Below are 18692 nucleotides of genomic sequence, written 5' to 3'. Positions count from 1 at the left end.
TGTTGGAATAGTTAAATAATCTGTAGCAACGGCTGAGTAATCTGTTGCAACAATACAAAACATATCACTCATCTATTGAGAAAGATGAATGGTTGTGCAACAGGTCACACATCTGTTGCAACACATGAGTGATCTGTTGGAACAGTTATCAACGGTCAATATTGTTTAGATTTCTTCCAAAATAGGGCTGTCTATCGCGGCGGATGAATTATCAGTTGAAAAATCAAGTCTTGGACTTTTCCTGTAGGAAGAGTTGGTAGGATTTTATCCAATAGAAGGTTCATCTGTTGCATCAGATCATTAATCTGATGGTTCTTCCATTGAACCAGATGGTTAATTAGTTGCATCGAATTTTTTATCCGAAGCTTAATCTATTGCAATATATGGTAAAGCTGTTGCATCAGATTATTAATCTGTTGCATCAGAATTATAATCTGATGGTTCCTCTGGTGCATCGGATGGTTGATCTGTTGCATCATATGATGAATCTGTTGCATCAGATAGTTAATATGTTGCACCAGATGGGTAATCTGTCGAAGGAAACAGTAGCACAATTTTGTTAAACAAAAAACAACAATTTCACCATTTTTACCAAGAACAAAAACAGAACAAAACAAACCAAATTGTCCTTTTATTTTTATAAACACAAACAATAAAAATCAAACTTCAAAAAATGCAACAAACAACAAAATATCATAATTCACTTCGAAAAGAGAAGAGAAGAGAAGAAATACTAGAAATTAGAGTTTTATTCAGACCGCATTTCAAATTAGTGCAACAAATATTGAGATTGTTAACCAATACTATAAGAGAAGTTGGCTCAAGTTCCTCGTTTTCTTCAAAACTAAAAAGGCCATAAATTTTTACCTGTGAAAGAAGAAAAAGACTGATGAAGAATTCGAAGCTGTTGTGGCCGAAGAGCAAGGCTGTCATGTCGATTGAAGTCGAAAAGGAACTGGAATCACAACTATTTGTAGTCGGATGTTGAAGTCGCCGAGGATTGAAATAATAAATTTGCAAAACGTAGTTTAGGTGAGAGTTGAGAGAAGATGTCGAGAGAGGGATGAGCGACAGGTTGATTGAATTGAAGAGGGGAACTCGAAGCCCAACTATTTGTCGTCGGGGGTTGAAGGGAGAAATTTTGCAGAACTGTTGGTTGGGAGAGAGTTGACAGAAGCTGTCGAGAGAGAGGAGAGAGTGGTTGATTTGGATTGAAAAGAGTGTGGGTTGGGTTGATTTGTATTTTTGAAAAAATTAGAAAGTTTTGAAAATATTAATCAAGTTCACAATTAACTTGATCAAGTTTCCTAATAATGTTTGACCCTATCTGTTGGTCAATGTCACCAATCCTTCATTCAAGACTTAAAAGACAACTATTCTTCAATTTTCTCTAGTTACAGTCTGCTCCTGGGCACGATTGCCCTAATGCTATGTAATGAAGATTATTAGTATGTAATAAAATATCTCCTTTTACTAAAAACATTTTTCTATAAATGAGAGTTGCACCTAGCTTAACAAGAAACTTTTTTTGATAAAATTTTATTATTATATTTAATTAAAATTTTAATATCTTTTTTCCTACTAACTTGTGTGAGATGAAGTATCAACTTGTGACATATTCGAAATGAAATTCTGCATTAACTTGGTTATATATTAAACTAATAAACAATAATTATCTTGGTTTAACCTAAAAATTAATAATTATCATATGAGGTACAACTACGACTAAGATTGACAAATAACAAACTACAACCTTAATTAAAATCTTAAATTTACCTTTACAAAGGGCAATAAGCAGGCAGCATGTCAACAGTTAGGGGTGTGCATTGGTCGGTTCGGTTCGATTTTATGTATTATCGGTTTGGTTTACCAATTATCAATTTTTAAATATGTTAAATCAATAATCAAACCAATAAGATATTTTTTATCGATTTTTGGTTTATCGGCTTTTAGTCCTTAATGGTTCGATTTTTGGTTTAATCGATAAGAAAAAAGGGTAGCCCGGTGCACTAAAGCTACCGCTATGCGCGGTGTTCGGGGAAGGGCCCCACCACAATTCTACATGATGTGTTTTATTTTACAAGAATCTTCAAGCTTAAATAAGTTTTCGAAAAATTGAATAGGTTTACAGAAATGAAAGAAAAATATAGAGTAGGTTTTATATCTATATATCTATATATAATAAGTAGGGCTAAAATGTAATTTGAAATATTCTTATTAGGCTATCGATTTACCCAATTAGAAAAAATCGAATCGAATCAATAACCCAATAAAAAAATTTATAAAACCATTAAAACTCGTTAACCCAATAACGCAATAACAATAAACCAATAACATTTTTACTGGTTCAATTTATTGGTTGGTTCGATTTTTGTACACCCCATCGACAGTCGATTTGTCTGCTTGTGCTGTTGCGGATCCTTGAATTCTAAATATTTTCTCAGTTGACTTCTATTTATCCATTATATTAAAAATATCATTTTTATTTTTACTTGTCCTGGCTCCTCCATTGCACCCACATAAACTGTTACTCTCTAATTAGGGCTCGTTTGGTATACCATATAACTAATTTCGAAATTAATTTTAGGATAAACTTATCTCATATTTGATTGCAATAAACTATATGAGATAACTCATTTTAGAATTAGTTATCCTGCAATTTAGTATTATTTTTATTCCACCTGAAGAATAGATAATTAATATCAAAATTATTAATCCCGTGATAATTTATTTTCCAACCAAACCACCTCTAACAATAAATCTCAGCCAAAGTACAGATAGGCTTTGAGCCTATATATGTGGAAGGACCTCACAGTATATAGCTTTTTTTGGCCACTTTACAAAACCTCTAAAGCATTATAAATAGGAACGGAGTACTCTTCATGCTACAGTGTATTGAGTAATTTGCAAGTTGGCAGTGGAACTAAGATCAATTTAAGGTATGCTCTAATATTCTTATTTTTTAATCTAGATTAATTTATGTAACAGTATAATTTTGCAAAGAAGTATGGAAGTGGAGTAATATTAATTTTTCTTCTTAAAAAGTTACTGATAGTAGGTGTGGAATATGCTCAAAATTCCATATACAGTGGATAGAAAAATTACATTATATCATAACTTAACTTATCATGACTATTTAAAATCTCACTTTTTTTAATAATTACATAAATCTCTAATTTTACTTAAATTTCGAATACATCAATTTTGTGATGTATTTGTGTAAAATTAAGTGATGTATCTGGAAGAATATGATGTATCCGGGTCAAATTAAGTGATGTATCTTAAAGAATGTGATGTATCCGTGTGAACACAATCAAGAATCTTCAGTAATTTAGGAAAAAATTGAGAAAGAAAATAATTAGCTCCAATAAAAGAATTGAAATTTATGTAACTTTGACGGGATGGAAAAATTAGTAGTGAGGGTAGCTCATACTACTAGCAGTAAATAGTAAGTTGATGAAATTTTTGCCTCTAGCGTTGTAGTGCAACTCATGATGTGTGAATGACACGCACTACATCGATTCAAATTATACCACAAACAAACTTTTGCATGTTAATCAATCTTTTGAGGGTTGCATCAGGCTGACCTCAGTAGCTAAATTAAAAATTTCGTTAAGGATATTCAAGATTTAATATGTATGCTTATAATGTAGCTCCACCATTGGCTTACTCTAATTCGTGTTTGTTCAATTGGTTCATTTCCTTTACAAAACAGTACTTGTGACTCATTTCAAGAGGAGAAGCTGAAAGATGGAGTTGTGCACACAAACCGTTGCAACTGACGAGGTTATAATTAGTCGTCGCGATGGCAATCATCGTCCAACTGCTTGGGGAGACCATTTTCTTATGTATGCCGATCTACCGGTAAATAAGTAAATATTTTTTATAGTGTCAATATACATACTGAACAAATTCATATGAGTAACATATATATTCCCAAATAGGTGGCTAATGAGGAGGAAGAGAAGCAACATGAAGACCTAAAAGAAGAAGTAAGAAAGATGCTAGTGATGGCTCCTTCAAATTCTTTGCAAACGCTTCATCTCATCAACACAATTCAACGTCTTGGTGTAGCTTATCATTTTGAACGTGAGATTGAGGAATCATTGAGTTATATGTACACTCATTATGAAGAATGGATTGGGGAAGTTGATGGCGATGACCTTCATGCTATTGCACTATGCTTTCGATTACTTAGGCAACAAGGTTATCTTGTCTCATGTGGCAAGTATCGTTCAAATTAAAGGATGAAAAAACTAGTTTCATGAAAATATGATTTATCTAATTCGTCCAAAATTTGAAGTAGATGCTTTTAGGAAGTTCACCGACGACGAAGGAGATTTCAAGAAAGAATTGGTTAACGATGTGCATGGAATATTCAGTTTACATGAGGCAGCACAATACAGAGTACATGGCGAAGTAATTCTGAACGAAGCATTGAATTTCACTATCACTCAATTGAAACTAATTTTGCCTGAATTGACCAATTCCCAGCTTACACAACAAGTCAATAACGCACTGAAGTTTCCAATTAAAGATGGTATGGTAAAGGTAGAAATAAGGAAATACATATCATTTTACCAAGAAAATCATGAATTATGCAATCAAGTGTTTGGTGATATCACAAGGTAACTCCGCGCACACATCTTAACCTTTGGTGAAATATTAAAATCCAAACACTTTCCAATTAAACACTCAATTTGTTGTAGGTGGTGGAAAGAATTGGAAGTGGTGAAGGCATTACCTTATGTCAGAGACAGATTGGCTGAGTTATACTTTTGGAGTTTAGGCTCCTACTATGAGCCTCAGTATAGCTTTGGGAGGAAATTATTACAAAATTTTTATTCTTCACTTCAATTATAGATGACACGTATGATATATATGAAACACTAAATGAACTTATTCTCGTTGCAGAGTCAATTGAAAGGTAGTAATTCTTTTTGTTATACACAATCATACACATGCTCTTTTGTCCCAATAGAATATGATTTGAATGATTTCGATGTTTGTGAAATATGTAGGTGGAATATTGATGCTTCAAAACAGTTACCATCATATATGAAGATCATTTATCGTGGTCTTCTAGATGTTTTCAATGAAGTTGAGGAGGAGTTAGCAAGTGAAAACCAGTCATTTCTAATTGACTATTGCATAACTGAGGTACTTATTATCAATAAAGTAGCAAACAATTACTTTAATTGATCAACACCAACGATGAAAATACATAAATGTGCCCTTTATATTGACTTGATCAGTTGATAACACTTCAAATTTAGATGTACACAAATAGACACTTAAACTTGTATAAAATTGAACAAGTAGACACATATATCGAACGTGATTTTACGATCCCGCGTAGGACGGTGTATCTACTTATTCAACTTTATACAAGTTTAAGTATCCAAAATTTCACTTTGTCGGAATATACTGGGTCGGTTGTTGTTGTTGAAGTATCCAAAATTGGAGGCATAAATGCCATCTGAGACATTAATTTATTGTGCCTTCTAGTTTTTATAACTGATCAATCAAACTAGATTCTTTAGGAGAATTTTAATGGTATCATGAGAAGAAAGTGCCAGCATTGAAGCAGTATATAAAGAATGGAATTTCATCAGGTGGTTGCCAATTGTTTGCAACTGCTTCTTGTGTAGGCTTTGGAAAATTAAGTAGCAACTAAAGATGCACTTGATAGGTTAGCAAGTGAACCTCCGATACTTGAGGCTTTATCTATCATTGGAAGATTACTCAATGACCTTACATCACATGAGGTATATAGTGTATGGTATAATTTTTGGATTTAACTTCTTTTTTTGGTAAATAAGCAAATTTTATTACCGAAGTCAACGTTAAAGAACAAACACAAAAAACCTAGCACTGGACAGTGAGCTCTAGCGCATTAGCAACTACTCAACTTACCTACCCACAGTGCAAAGAGGTTTAACAGATTTCACTCAATACAGTCACAAGGTATCCTCCTCCCCTTCTGGGTAGGATGAAATTATGAGTCTCTAACCACTGAGCTACCTTATCATGACATCGACCTCTACCATGAACCACCTGAATGATCAACCGTGTAATCTGCTCCACTGATTTTTGTTGTTGCTGAAAAATCCTCAGATTTCTTTCCCTTCACAAAGGGTAGACAGTAGCAGCAAGTACCAATCTGTAAGATTCAGCTTGACTACTCTTATCATTAGCATATGCAATAGCCCATGAAGTTTCAGTTCTCCATTCTGCAGGTATTAGACATTCAAATCTATTGAAGTAGTTTTTGCCAAACCTAAGCTGATACAGGAGAAGCAAAAAACATGTGCGAATGATTCTCATCCGAGAAATCACATAGGCCACATCTGATTTCTACCTCCAAACCCCATTTTCTCAGTCTGTTCCTGGTATATAATATGTGAAGAACAAATAGCCTCAATATGAAGATCCATTTAGGATCCCCAAATAATTACACATCAGTCTACACCATTCAACCTTCTGAAACTCCCTTCTCAACTTCAAGTAGACTTATTTAATTGATACCTGTTGCATCTCAAGTAATTCAACCATGTTTATCCTATCCTACTCGTTGTATTTAGTTGCTTTGAAAATCCTCTGTACAATCCAAGAGGCCTCTTTGGTACTTCTTCATATATCACCCTGTTACTACAATAGTAACAGTGGATCCACTTGACCCATAATTTTTCTTTCTTTGTACATATGTTCCACAGTAACTTGATAATAACAGTTTTGTTCCAATTAGACCATAGGAAACTTCTATAAGTTGCCTCTATAACCTGAAGCACTTCTTTTGGTAGAACAAAAATTTGAGCCCAAAATACCTGAATAGAAGCACAAACTTGATCAATTGGGTTCTACTGGCATATGAAAGGAATTTTGAGGCCAAGACTTAATTCTACAAAGGATCTTGTCTATCAAAGATCGGCACTCGACAATAGACACCTTTTTTTACTCAAAGGAACACCCAAGTATTTTATAGGAAGTTAATCTTTTGAGAAACGTAGCACCTCTAAAATGTCATTTTGTACTTTAGCGGATACCCCTCCACAATATACATAGCTTTTTGTAGGGTTAGCTACCAATCCACTAGCTTTGGGGAAGCTTTGAAATTGGGAATAAAAAAGCTGCTGATCCAACATCTCCTCTACAAAATAACAAAAGATCATTTGCAAACCCTAATTGAATAAGGCTCAACTTAGTACATTTAGGATGGAAATTAATGTTTGATTCCTTCCCTAATTTCCTCAGCTTAGATATTCCATTACTATTACAAAGAGGAATGGGGATAGAGGGTCCCCTTATCTCAGACTTTTCTTTGCGACAAAAAGGGTTGTAGGTTTACCATTTATCAAGATAGAATAGGAGACTGTAGTAACACAAGTCATCACCCACCACACAAATACCATGGGAAAATTTAGGCTAATCAGGATTTGCTCAAGAAAAGGCCATTCAACCGAGTCATATGATTTTTGCATGTCAATTTTGAGCATGCATCAGGGTGAGATCTCTTAACTAGTATACCCCTTAACAAACTCATGGCTAAGTAAGATGTTTTCAGTTATAACTCTGTTAGGGGGGAAAATAGCCTGTCCCGGATCAATTACAACATCTATCACCTTTTGTAGCCTCTTAGTTAGAATTTTAGAGGCAAGTTTATAAAGCAAGTGCCACATGAGATAGGACAAAATTCCTTTATAGAAGTGGGGTGTTGTAGCTTTGGCACCAATGTAACAATGGTGCAGTTAATCGCCTTATACATCCAATTAGCTTTGAAGAAGTGTAGAAGAACCTCGGTAATCTCATCCCCCATAACAGGCCATGCTTTCTTGAAAAAACATGCATTAAATCCACCACATCCGGAGGATTTTAGATCATTAATATATTTTAGAATTGCTAGTATTTATCCTTTCTCAATAGGAGTTATAAGGTACATCTATTATTTTCTTTGCAATTAAGGCCCAGTTTTTATAATAGACGGATCAATAGCTGGCAGCTAATCAACACATGTCCCTAGAAGCCGCTTGTAGAAGTCAATAGTGTCACGATCCGAACCGAAGCCCTGGCCGTGACGAGCAATTCGAACCATGAAGGCCCAGACACCCATCTAACTTGTAATCACATACATCATTCATATACAGAAAAGAAATGCAGAAATATAACTGAGTATGGGATCGTTATCATGCTCTGAAATCCACAAAATGTTAAAGACTGCAATTCAACAACATCTAAAATAATATCTGACTCCGTCTGCGAAACCTCTACTACATATGAAACAAAGATGTCTGAAAACTCGGACAAGGCCCTCAGTAGACCAAAATCATAAATAGATGTCTGAAATTTAAACAGGCCTTCTGAAACATAGAAGGCTCGCCAACTGAACTCTGCAATTCTGTCTGGAAAGATCTACTGCTTAGACGGACCACTAGATTGAGCCTCAGACCTTGAAAGGTAGGGGGTCAATACAGTTGTACTAGTACGCAGAACAAATTGAAAATAATAATTTTTATTCAACATATATGAGAGCGATTTAAAACAGTTCATAAATATATCATATGTTAAGAATCACATAGGCATATTTAAAAGACTCTATAAAATCATTTGAACTTTGTGACACTCTTTGTTTTACTTCTGCGCTAGGTGGTATACCCTGTAATTCCACGGGCTATATGAAATCTGCCCTTAACTCAGCAGCCAAGCCCCCAACCCAAGTTTGCCGCAAGGGTCGGAGTCTCTGAATCTCTACTATGCCACAGGACCGTCGCCAGCGTACAAAAGTAACATACTCGTATCGGTAAAACACGGTTTTAGGCTATGATTCGATTGACTCGTGCCCTCTTCGGGTAACCACCTAACCCTCTTTAAGCCCATTTTTAGTTCTTTACAACATGCAATCTTTGAAAATCAAACTCTGAAGACTCTAGTTCTGTTATGGCATATATTTACATGGTATCGTCATACCATTGACTTGAAAGTCACATTCTTTGAGCCATTTATAGCAAATTATGTCTCTATTATGAAATAATGGAATCAGGACCACCATATTAACAATTCTTTTCAACAAACTCATTCTTTAAAACTCATGTGAAACCAACAAACAATTCTCTTTATCAACGATTCAATAAACAAAGGTGGTCATGTCAAAATTCTTAATTTCATGCAATTTTTTCTCTTTAACACAAAACATAGATATCTCAAGAAACACCCTCTCATCATTTCTAAATCATGTTCAAATACTATGACATGGAGAAAACTACTTTCACATCGTAAACCATGCATTATAACTCTTTTCCAACAAAACCATAAACTTTAATTCAATACACGAGAGGAAATTCATAATTTGTGCTCTCAAACAATCTCAAATCTCAATTTTCATACATATACATATACATGTAAATCAATTTAGGGCAAAAGACCACAAGGCCAAAGCAATAGTAACATTGAAACATTCAGAATACATAATTTAAATATAGATTTCAAAACCCCTTTAAAATTCATGCTTAATAATCTTTAAATCATGCTCTAATGTTTACAAGCCCATGTAGTTTTTAGGATAAACCCCATGTACCTTAGACTATAAGAGTTGAAAGATGGAACCTAGATCTTGACAGATGGAACCCGGATCTTGACCCTTTTCTTAGAGTCTTGAACTTAAGATCTTGATTCTTGATCTTGAGGGAAAGGATTTATGGTTTTAATTTGAGAGAAAAAATTGAATTATGGAGTGTATTCAGCTTTTGAGGCGTGAATCTTATGTTATGGACAGAACTTTGGTGAGGTAAAGGTCCAAATTGCCCTTAAAAATGCGAAAACAGAACCTGAAAATTAGGTGCATGCGACGGAGCGTGCGTCGCACGCTAATCGCGCGCAGCTACTGCCTCTCTCACGAAAATAGCTATAACATTTTACTCGAGTATCAGATTTTGGCAAATTTGGTATCGTTGGAAATATACTTCGAAGACCTTTCATTTGATATACAGTAGGCCCTCTAATTCGATATATACAAGAATTTATGGTCGATGGAAGTTGACCCAAGTTTAAACGTCCACTGAAACTTAATCGCTAGAAATATTTTCAACTCGTCTTAGAGTTAGGGGGGGTTTTGTGAGCTCAATTCATATTCAAAGGTATTCCCACACTATAGGATTGATAACCACACATATATTAACAAGGAATTATCTAGTTTGAGTCTATAAGCGTAGGAACAACGGACTAGATTCTAGCCAAAAGTACGGGGTTTTAGAAATAGCCTCACCCTCAATCCCCTTATCTGTTTGTAGGACCTCACCTTTTCTATGACTAGCATAGTGATAACATTCTGTACAATTCTGCTCTTGACACAAGCATGGAAGAAAGTAGAGTTGTCGTCACCAAGTGCAAGCCATTGCATCCTAGATTTCTGTCTTATGGTGCTCTCCTTAACAAAGACCTATTTCTCTAAATCTTGTTTTAGGCTCCTTTCAAAATCAAACAAGGACTAGTCATGAAAACAGTCCCTTAGTTGTGTTTTATGTGTTCTAACTTGATTCTAGTGTCTTTAATCCTTTGCTCTACTTTTAAGTATTCTGTCCTATCAATAGGTTCATAGCTTCCTTCATCTTTTTCAACTTATTCCATACCTTGACCGTGTAATTTCCTTGTTTTGGCAGTGACCAAGTCTCCCCCACAATGGACATAAACTATTTATAGTTACACAAGTGATCAAGAAACTTAAAAGGACTAACATATCTATTCATTGGGTGTGTAATAGCAACACACATCAAAGCATGATCAGAGAATCGGGGATCTTTTCCTTCAGCTTCAAGATGTGGCCACATGCTGAGCCAAGCAGGTTTGGCAAGACCTCTATCAATTCTACTATGGACATGAGAATTTGTCCATGTGTTGAATCGATCCACTTTCCTGAGGACTGTCACCCATTGTTGGTCAGTAGTGCATTGAAATCTCTAACTTCAGCCTCTTGTACCTGGCTTTCTAATCTATCATTATGATTAAGGATGGCATTAAAGTCACCCATAATGAGTCACAAGTTATGAATGTCATCCGATAACACCCTAAGTTCCCTCCACATTTCCTTTCTATCAACAATAGTATGAAGGCCATACTCTGCAGTGAATAAGAAAAACCATGCAATCCATCTTTCTCTGGATGGAACAATGTATAAGCTTTGAGCTACTGCTAAAAACATTCAAATCCATCTGATTGTGATCCCATAGCAACCATATGCTCCCTATATATTATTGGTCATAATTGTCAGCCCAAATCTATTAAGGAAACATCTTTCTAATTATACGAGATGCTCTCTGTTTAGTGACCCTTCTGAGATAGCTTAAACAACTATATTCTCCTTATTATTATCTTTTGCAGCTCCTTGTGCTTGAAATGCTTATTAATGCCCCTCACATTCCAGGAGGCCACTTATGCAAATCAGTTGAGTGATGTTAGGAGGCTTTCCACCGTAGACACGTGATTTTTTACCCTACCCGAGTGTAATATATATATTTTTCGATATTAAATATTTATATTTGATTCGATATTATTTTAATTATTATTTTTATTTTTAGTTAAAAAATAAATAGCTAAATGAAGTTAATTTTAGGATATTATTTTATTTTATTTCAATTTAAAAAAAATTATTACAATTTTTTTTAAAAATATGTTTCTTTTAAATAAATAAGTTAGTAGTTTTAGTACTATCTTAATTATATTTATTTTTGACTATTTTTAAACTTTTATTATTTTTTAAAATATAAAAATTAATTATTTATTATTATATTATTATTTTACTTATTTATTTATTTAAAAAAAATTTAAATTTTGAAATTCTATCCAATCCTAAACTACCCTAATCACCCCCTTTTTTCCTCAACTCCCTCAACCTCTCACATATTACACACGACAACAATGAAGGAGGAGAGAAACACACGGACAGAAGAAGGATAATCAAAGTGAAAAAAAAAAAAAAAAAGAGACTAAGGAAAGAAAAAGGAAGGATAACAAAGGCTGGAAATAAAAAAGGAAGAAAAAAAAAAGAGTAAACGAAAAGAAAGAAACCGTAGTGAATCCAAGACAAAAACCTAAAAATAAAAAAATCGAGAAAACAAATAGACAGACAACAAGTTGGAGTTTGAGGTTTGGTTCGTGATTTTGAGTTTAAGACTTCTTTTTCTTTTCCTTGTGAATTATTTTTCACAAGAGGTAACTCTCGATCTCTCTTATATAGTTTATTTTTATGAATATATGAAACTTGAATTTAAATCAATTCGTATCGATTGTTTCTTCGTCTACTATTTGAAATAAGTTTCTATTTATTTGAGAGTCGAAAGTTACTTATAGTTTTCTTTTAATTGTAAAACGTTGGCAATTTCAATTGCATATAGATTTTTTAATGCTCACGTGATTTGGAATAGTCAGTTGGGTTTCATATTTTCCATTTGATTTCTTGACAGCAACAGTGATGATTATTTTTACTGTTTAGAATTTATTGGGCAAAGTGTGACTTAGTTCCAATATCGAAAATGATACCAATGTTTAAACGATAGAACTTGTATCTCACTCCTGCACTTCAATTAATTACTTGCATAGTTCCTAGTTAAGAAATAAATGATTTTGTTGTAAAAAATCTTTCCATTAGTGGGTATTTAATGATTTGAACTTAGGCTAGACTTTAAGTTTTTAAATTAAAAAGTAAGAAGCAACAAGATGAGATATAAATTTATTTCAAAATTCATAAAAAAAAAAAAAAAAAAAAGAAGGGGGAAAAAGGAATAATTCATAAAAGAACGTGTTGGTTTCTTAATTAATAGAATGTCAAGTGTAGTTGACTATTTAATTTAATGATTAACTGTAAAATTGGAAATTATTTGTCTATCATATAACCTCAGTGAACATGTTTTCGTGAAATACTTTATTATAATTTGTTTCGAATCTTATCTAAGTTAATCTGGAGTACTTTGTTGACCTATTAATATGTTAAGAATACTAAGTTGCGTTGATTTATTGATTTTATTTAATTTCTTAGTGATATGCCAATAATAAATGTTCAGGTCTAGAAAAATATTTATAATGAGAGGTTTATTAATTGATGCGACATACATTAAGATGGGTTATAAGAGTTTATTCAAAAGCCATCGCAATAAAGAAAAAAAAAAAAAGGGAAAATCCATTTGTGATAGAGCGAGGCGAGTTGTGGATTAATTCAAAACTCATTATAAATTTGAAAAAAAAAAAAAAAGCAAAGAGAGTAAGTATGAATAAGAAAATTGTCTCGAGTTGTAAGAGACGGATGAATGCTTGTTAACGCTAGGCAAGTTTAGGTGTGTTTAAAATATTCGTCTCAATTAAGAATGCGGTGTACGCATCTTCTGAGACATTTTAAAATTCAAGGATGCTATAATGTATCTTGGCATATATTTTTCAAAAATTAACTTTCACCGATTTATTTAATATGAAATAATCAACGAGTTTTAGTATAATAAAATGAGCGAATCTAGGCCTACAAACATAATTATCAAAATAGTTTTAATCAAGATAAGTCAATAAAAGCCCGTGCTAGAACCACGGGATTCGAGGGGTGTCTCACACCTTCCTCTCGGTCAACAGAATTTCTTATCTAATCTTCTAATTTCGCAGACCAAATAAGAGTCATTTCCTTTTGATTAGAGATTTAAAAAGGTGACTTGAAACACCATAACTCAATTTCAAGCGGTGACTTTGAAAATGATAAAAATAACCCCTATTCAATACTGTCACTTTAATTAGGAAAATCCTTCGACTTGAATCCTCCGAGCGAAAAAGGGGTGTGACATCCACTCCCCCCTTACTATTGTTATCCTGCTCAATCCCGTGCAAAGCTACTTCAAAAGACTATTGGAAAGTACTATCTTGTAGAGGACTATGCTTTTTTATCCACCTTCTCCAAATCTCTAGGCATTATATTGGTTTGCTTGAATTTCCTGTTCACCTGTTTCCATTTGTCAGTCTCTATACCAGGATCACTATATACTAGTTAGGAGCTTGGACATGCTCTGTGTTAGGTTGGGGCTCTTTGCTTCTCCAGATCATTGCTCCCTTAGGATCATTCTTTCTTTGGAACCGGCTTAGAAGGCTTCACCTTGCATACATGTCCAATTTGACAGCATGTTGGACAATACTTCGGCCACCACTTATACTTAATGCTCTGATCAAATACGTAACAATCAGGATTCATTATCTTCCGCTTTATAGGAAATGACAATAGTGATATCCACTTCAATCAACACTTTAGCATACCATATTCTCTCCATTAAAGAGGTCAATCATCAGCGCATAGTAGATTTCCTAACCCACTAGATGTCCTACTTAAGGAATCAATACTCCAACAATTTAGAGGAAGGCTCGAGAACATGACCCATAGTGGAATTGTCCTTATTATCTCGTTGCTAAAATCAAATTTTAGACTCTGAGGTTTGACTATCACTGGCTTGTTTCTCATCATATGAGGATCAGACACTACCATTTAATCTCTATCAGCAACACATGAGCACTTTATGACAAAGTAACCATCACTATGGTAGTAGATCATTGGTTTATCTTGAAACTTCTACTACTCTTGCAACCTTGTAACCTCTATGATTGTAGGAAAATCACCTGCCACATAGAAAATCAAAGAAACCTTCCAGAGCATAGTCTCCTTATCAACCGCTACACAATCAAGTGTCACCATTTTGCATTACGGGAGCAATGTATTGAAGAGTCAACCTTTTGAAGCCATTTTGTCACCTATGAAGAGGTTCTCCCATCTTGAACCTTCAGTTGAGCCTGGGTTCAGTGCCTTCACAGTATGGGTAGTTGTTCCTTGTGTCACTACTATAGAGATCTGTTGGGAGCTCAGACCAGGCATGATTTGTCTAGCCGTACACTTAGTTAATTCATCTAAGTTCTTCACATCATCACTTGAAATAATCCTAGGAGTTGAAAATGCTCTTCTCATAGATCTATTAGCCACAAAACTATTAGGTGGAGTAACTGTCACTCCCAATTGCACCATTTTCACTTGAAATCGACTAGCTGAGCATTCCCCATTTAGCTCCTCATCACCATGCCCTTCCTCTTATCAGCGATAATGTCCTCCATAGGTCTGGCTTCACCACCTTTTTTTGCCGGCCTTTGGCCATGCCAGCGGTGGCAATCGCTAGTAGCACCACTAGCTATGCGCCTGAAGAGAGAGAAAGTAGAGAGAGACATTTAATTTATTTACATTGATAGTTATGTTAAATATTTTTACTTTACTTTTTAAGGCTAAAGTCATACGCAGCTTCTTTCGAAAGTTATTCGTGCATTTTTTACTTTTACACCTCAACCGACCCTTCATATTATTACACTCCAATCTGAACATATGCCTACCTATTAAATACTTCATGTGTTTGTAGCACAGAAAGTGATATATATTCACTTGTTATTGAGCGTGTAAAGTAGTACAAACTAGATAAGAGGAGAGAAAGGATGACTTGTGACCAGGATTAAGTGACATGCAGTAAGGATGAGAACGGTAAAGTTCTGATGGATGGAGGAGGCTCTCATAGTCTCATTAGATAGAGAATCAGGGATAACAGTCATACTTTCTGTAACTCTTGAATGAAGGAGACAGATGTATGCTGCTTGGGATTTTGAGCACCCAGAGAAGCATCACGATTTTGGATGGTAGTGGTGGTGGGGTGTGGGTGTGTGGGGGGCGGGGGGAGAGGTTATAAAGGTTGAGGGTGCTATTATAGTATGCGCAAGGGAAGAGCAATCGGGCCGGTGACACCCCGGTCTACGTAGAATTCTAGAATTGCATAAGCAAGGTAGGTATGGAGTGTAACTATGTTTTTATGTTATTTTTAGGATGACAAAAATACACGATGAATGAAGATGGAGTTGTACAAGAACAAATGTGACATTCAAAATTATAATATTTTATGATCGTAAACCATGGTCATCCTTGATAAAATTCCTCTCTTCTTCCCTTTAGCCTTATTTTACGACCTTTCATCCATCAATTTATCCGGCGACATTACAACAATCAAAAAAAAAATGAATATCAAATAATTTTTTATTTTGTTATTTTTTAATAGAAGGACGAATATTCATGACAGAATTTTGAGTAAAAGAAAATTGTTACAAAGATTTGATGATTAAAGAAAAAGAACACGGGTTTGGTGGGTGGGTTGTGGGGGGAAGATATGATGGGTGTAGAAAAAAAAATATTTTTATTGTTGAAATTCTTTTTATTTTTGGGGTGGTGATGGTGGTTGGTTAAATAGGTTTAAAATGATTTTTGTTTTCTTTTTTATACTTAAATTTTATTTTTGTACTTATTTTAAAACTTCAATCTCACATGTTTTCATTTAATTTGTCAAATGTGTCACATATTTGCGTATATATGACACATATTTTAGTTTTTGTCTGATTGTTAGAAGTGTTTAACAGGTATGCATTTGTAAGGATTGAAATATTTAATAAGAAAAAAGATTTATTGAGAAGTTCAAATAAAAATGCGAACAACTTTAGAGGACCGTTTATAACTTTAGCTGTTGACTGTTAATCTCTTTGGCTTGATCTTTATGGGTATGAATGTATCGCCTAAACTAAATATTGTCGTCATATAGAAATTAAATTTATAATTGTTTGAATGACTTTATACTTAAATACATGTGTAAAAATATTTGATTTTTCCTTTTATATAACAATAAATTGGACAAGAATTATTGTGCGTTTAGTATTATTTAAGGTTTAGAATATGTATGATATGATGCTATTTAACATATATAGGAAGTAATTAATTTTTATCTTTTATTTTATTTGTTTATTTATATTGTGAATGCAGGATGAACAAGATAGAGGAGATGTAGTTTCTGCTATAGAATTTTATATGAATGAATATTCTGTCACAAAGGAAAAAGCATACATGGAAATAAGGAAAATGGTAAAAAATTATTGGGAGGATTTAAATCAAGAGTACCTCAAACTCACAAGTGTTAAACCAAGGAGTTTGCTCATGGCTTAATTAATCTTACAAGATCATTGGAATTCATATATAAGGATGAAGATTCTTATACATTTTTCAAAAATAATTTAAAAGACGCCATCTCTTTTATAATGGTTGATCCTATTATATAGACTGAGAACTAGAAAAGAACCAAATCTTTGGCATAAATTAATTAAAGAATGTTTAGTTACTTGTAATACTATAGTAAAATAAATAAATAATACATAATAAATATCCCAATGTAAAATTTCACATTATAGACAGGTGTTTGGTTTCTATGTTAACAAAAAATATCCACATTATATGTGGTAATTCCTTAAATACCATTGTAAGAAACAATAATAATTATGTTCGCAATACAATTAATGTTCCGTTCTTGTTATATTTGGATTTTGCAACCTATTTAGAAGAAAATGTTTGATATGACTATTTTATCATATTATTATTATTGGTTGATGTTTAGTAGTTAGTATTAGACTTTGGAAAATAATCTGAAAAATAAGTAATTAATATTAAAGATAAAACATGAAAAAGAAATAATTACCTGTTCTTGATATGTTAAAAGTGAAAAGTAAAAATGAAAATTTATTTTTGCAAGGACATGTAAAAATAAATTACATGTAAAAATAAATGAGAGAGTACTACTTTATAAGTTGTTTAATACTAAACGTAGGAACAAAAAAATATATACATAAAATTCCTTTGATTTCATAAATTAGATAAGTAAATTGAAGCAATTATTAGTAGAAGGGCCAAGTAACAAACGAATGGAGTCTATTTTATTTTTTTTTGAGCAAATCCACTAGGCGAACTGCTTAGGGATAGTTTTTTATATTTAATAAAAACAAAACTCAAAAGAAAAAGCGCAAGAAATTAAAAGAAGGCTATATCTTATCGTACTAATTCTTTTAAGGCTTAATAAAACTTCTTCTAATTAATATGCATGTAAAAAGTAAGAAGAAAAAAGAACTAAATATTCTCGGTCATCACAAAGTTTATAACAAATTCTATGATGATACTACAATGATAATACTTAATAAGTGAAAAAAAAAAAATAAGTACAGAACGTAGAGTTAGATCCATATTTCTTTTAAAATGTGAAATCTTCAAAAAGATGTAGCTCGAGAAAAATTTTATTCTTTAAATTGTCTTCTTCGTTGAATCGCTCCAAAATCTTTTGATACTTCATAAATTCTTCTTGGATCTGTTGAATCTTGTGAATGTTGAACCTCATTTTCTTGTGTTTTGTCATCCACATTAGGAGTAGTTATTAAATTTTTAACTGAATATATGATTTAATAAATTTCCTTGTATAATTTTTTTTTTTTACAATAGCATTCGAATCAACTGGTGTTTCTTTCCTAAAACTATAATAACAATTCTTATTAAAGTAAATCGTTTTAATTTTTTACTCAATAAAAGGAGAGTAGTTACTTTTTGCGAAAGCCTTGTAACTAAAATTTAATGACGTCCTACTCCTAAGGGCTTAAATCACTTTTATTTCCTCATCAATCTATTTTATAAAAGATACTTGTTAGAGTGAGTGTACTTTAAAGTTCTAAGATCTGCTCCATTGTTTTCATCGAGTCTTAGGCTTTCTATTGCACTTTCTAAATATGGGTCTTCTTAACTTTCCTTTTCTACTCCCTATCGCTTATAGGCCATTGAAAAATACTTAGGT

General features: G+C 33.3%; 1 pseudogene; it reads left to right on the top strand.

Moving 5' to 3' along the window:
• The first annotated feature begins 2773 nt into the window (after positions 1-2773).
• LOC107847173 lies at positions 2774-17142 on the top strand (annotated as a pseudogene).
• Positions 17143-18692: the final 1550 nt, after the last annotated feature.

The sequence above is a fragment of the Capsicum annuum genome, chromosome 9, assembly GCF_002878395.1.
Source record: "Capsicum annuum cultivar UCD-10X-F1 chromosome 9, UCD10Xv1.1, whole genome shotgun sequence".
NCBI classification, from domain to species: Eukaryota; Viridiplantae; Streptophyta; class Magnoliopsida; order Solanales; family Solanaceae; genus Capsicum; species Capsicum annuum.
This window is presented reverse-complemented; position numbering and strand designations above follow the sequence as displayed.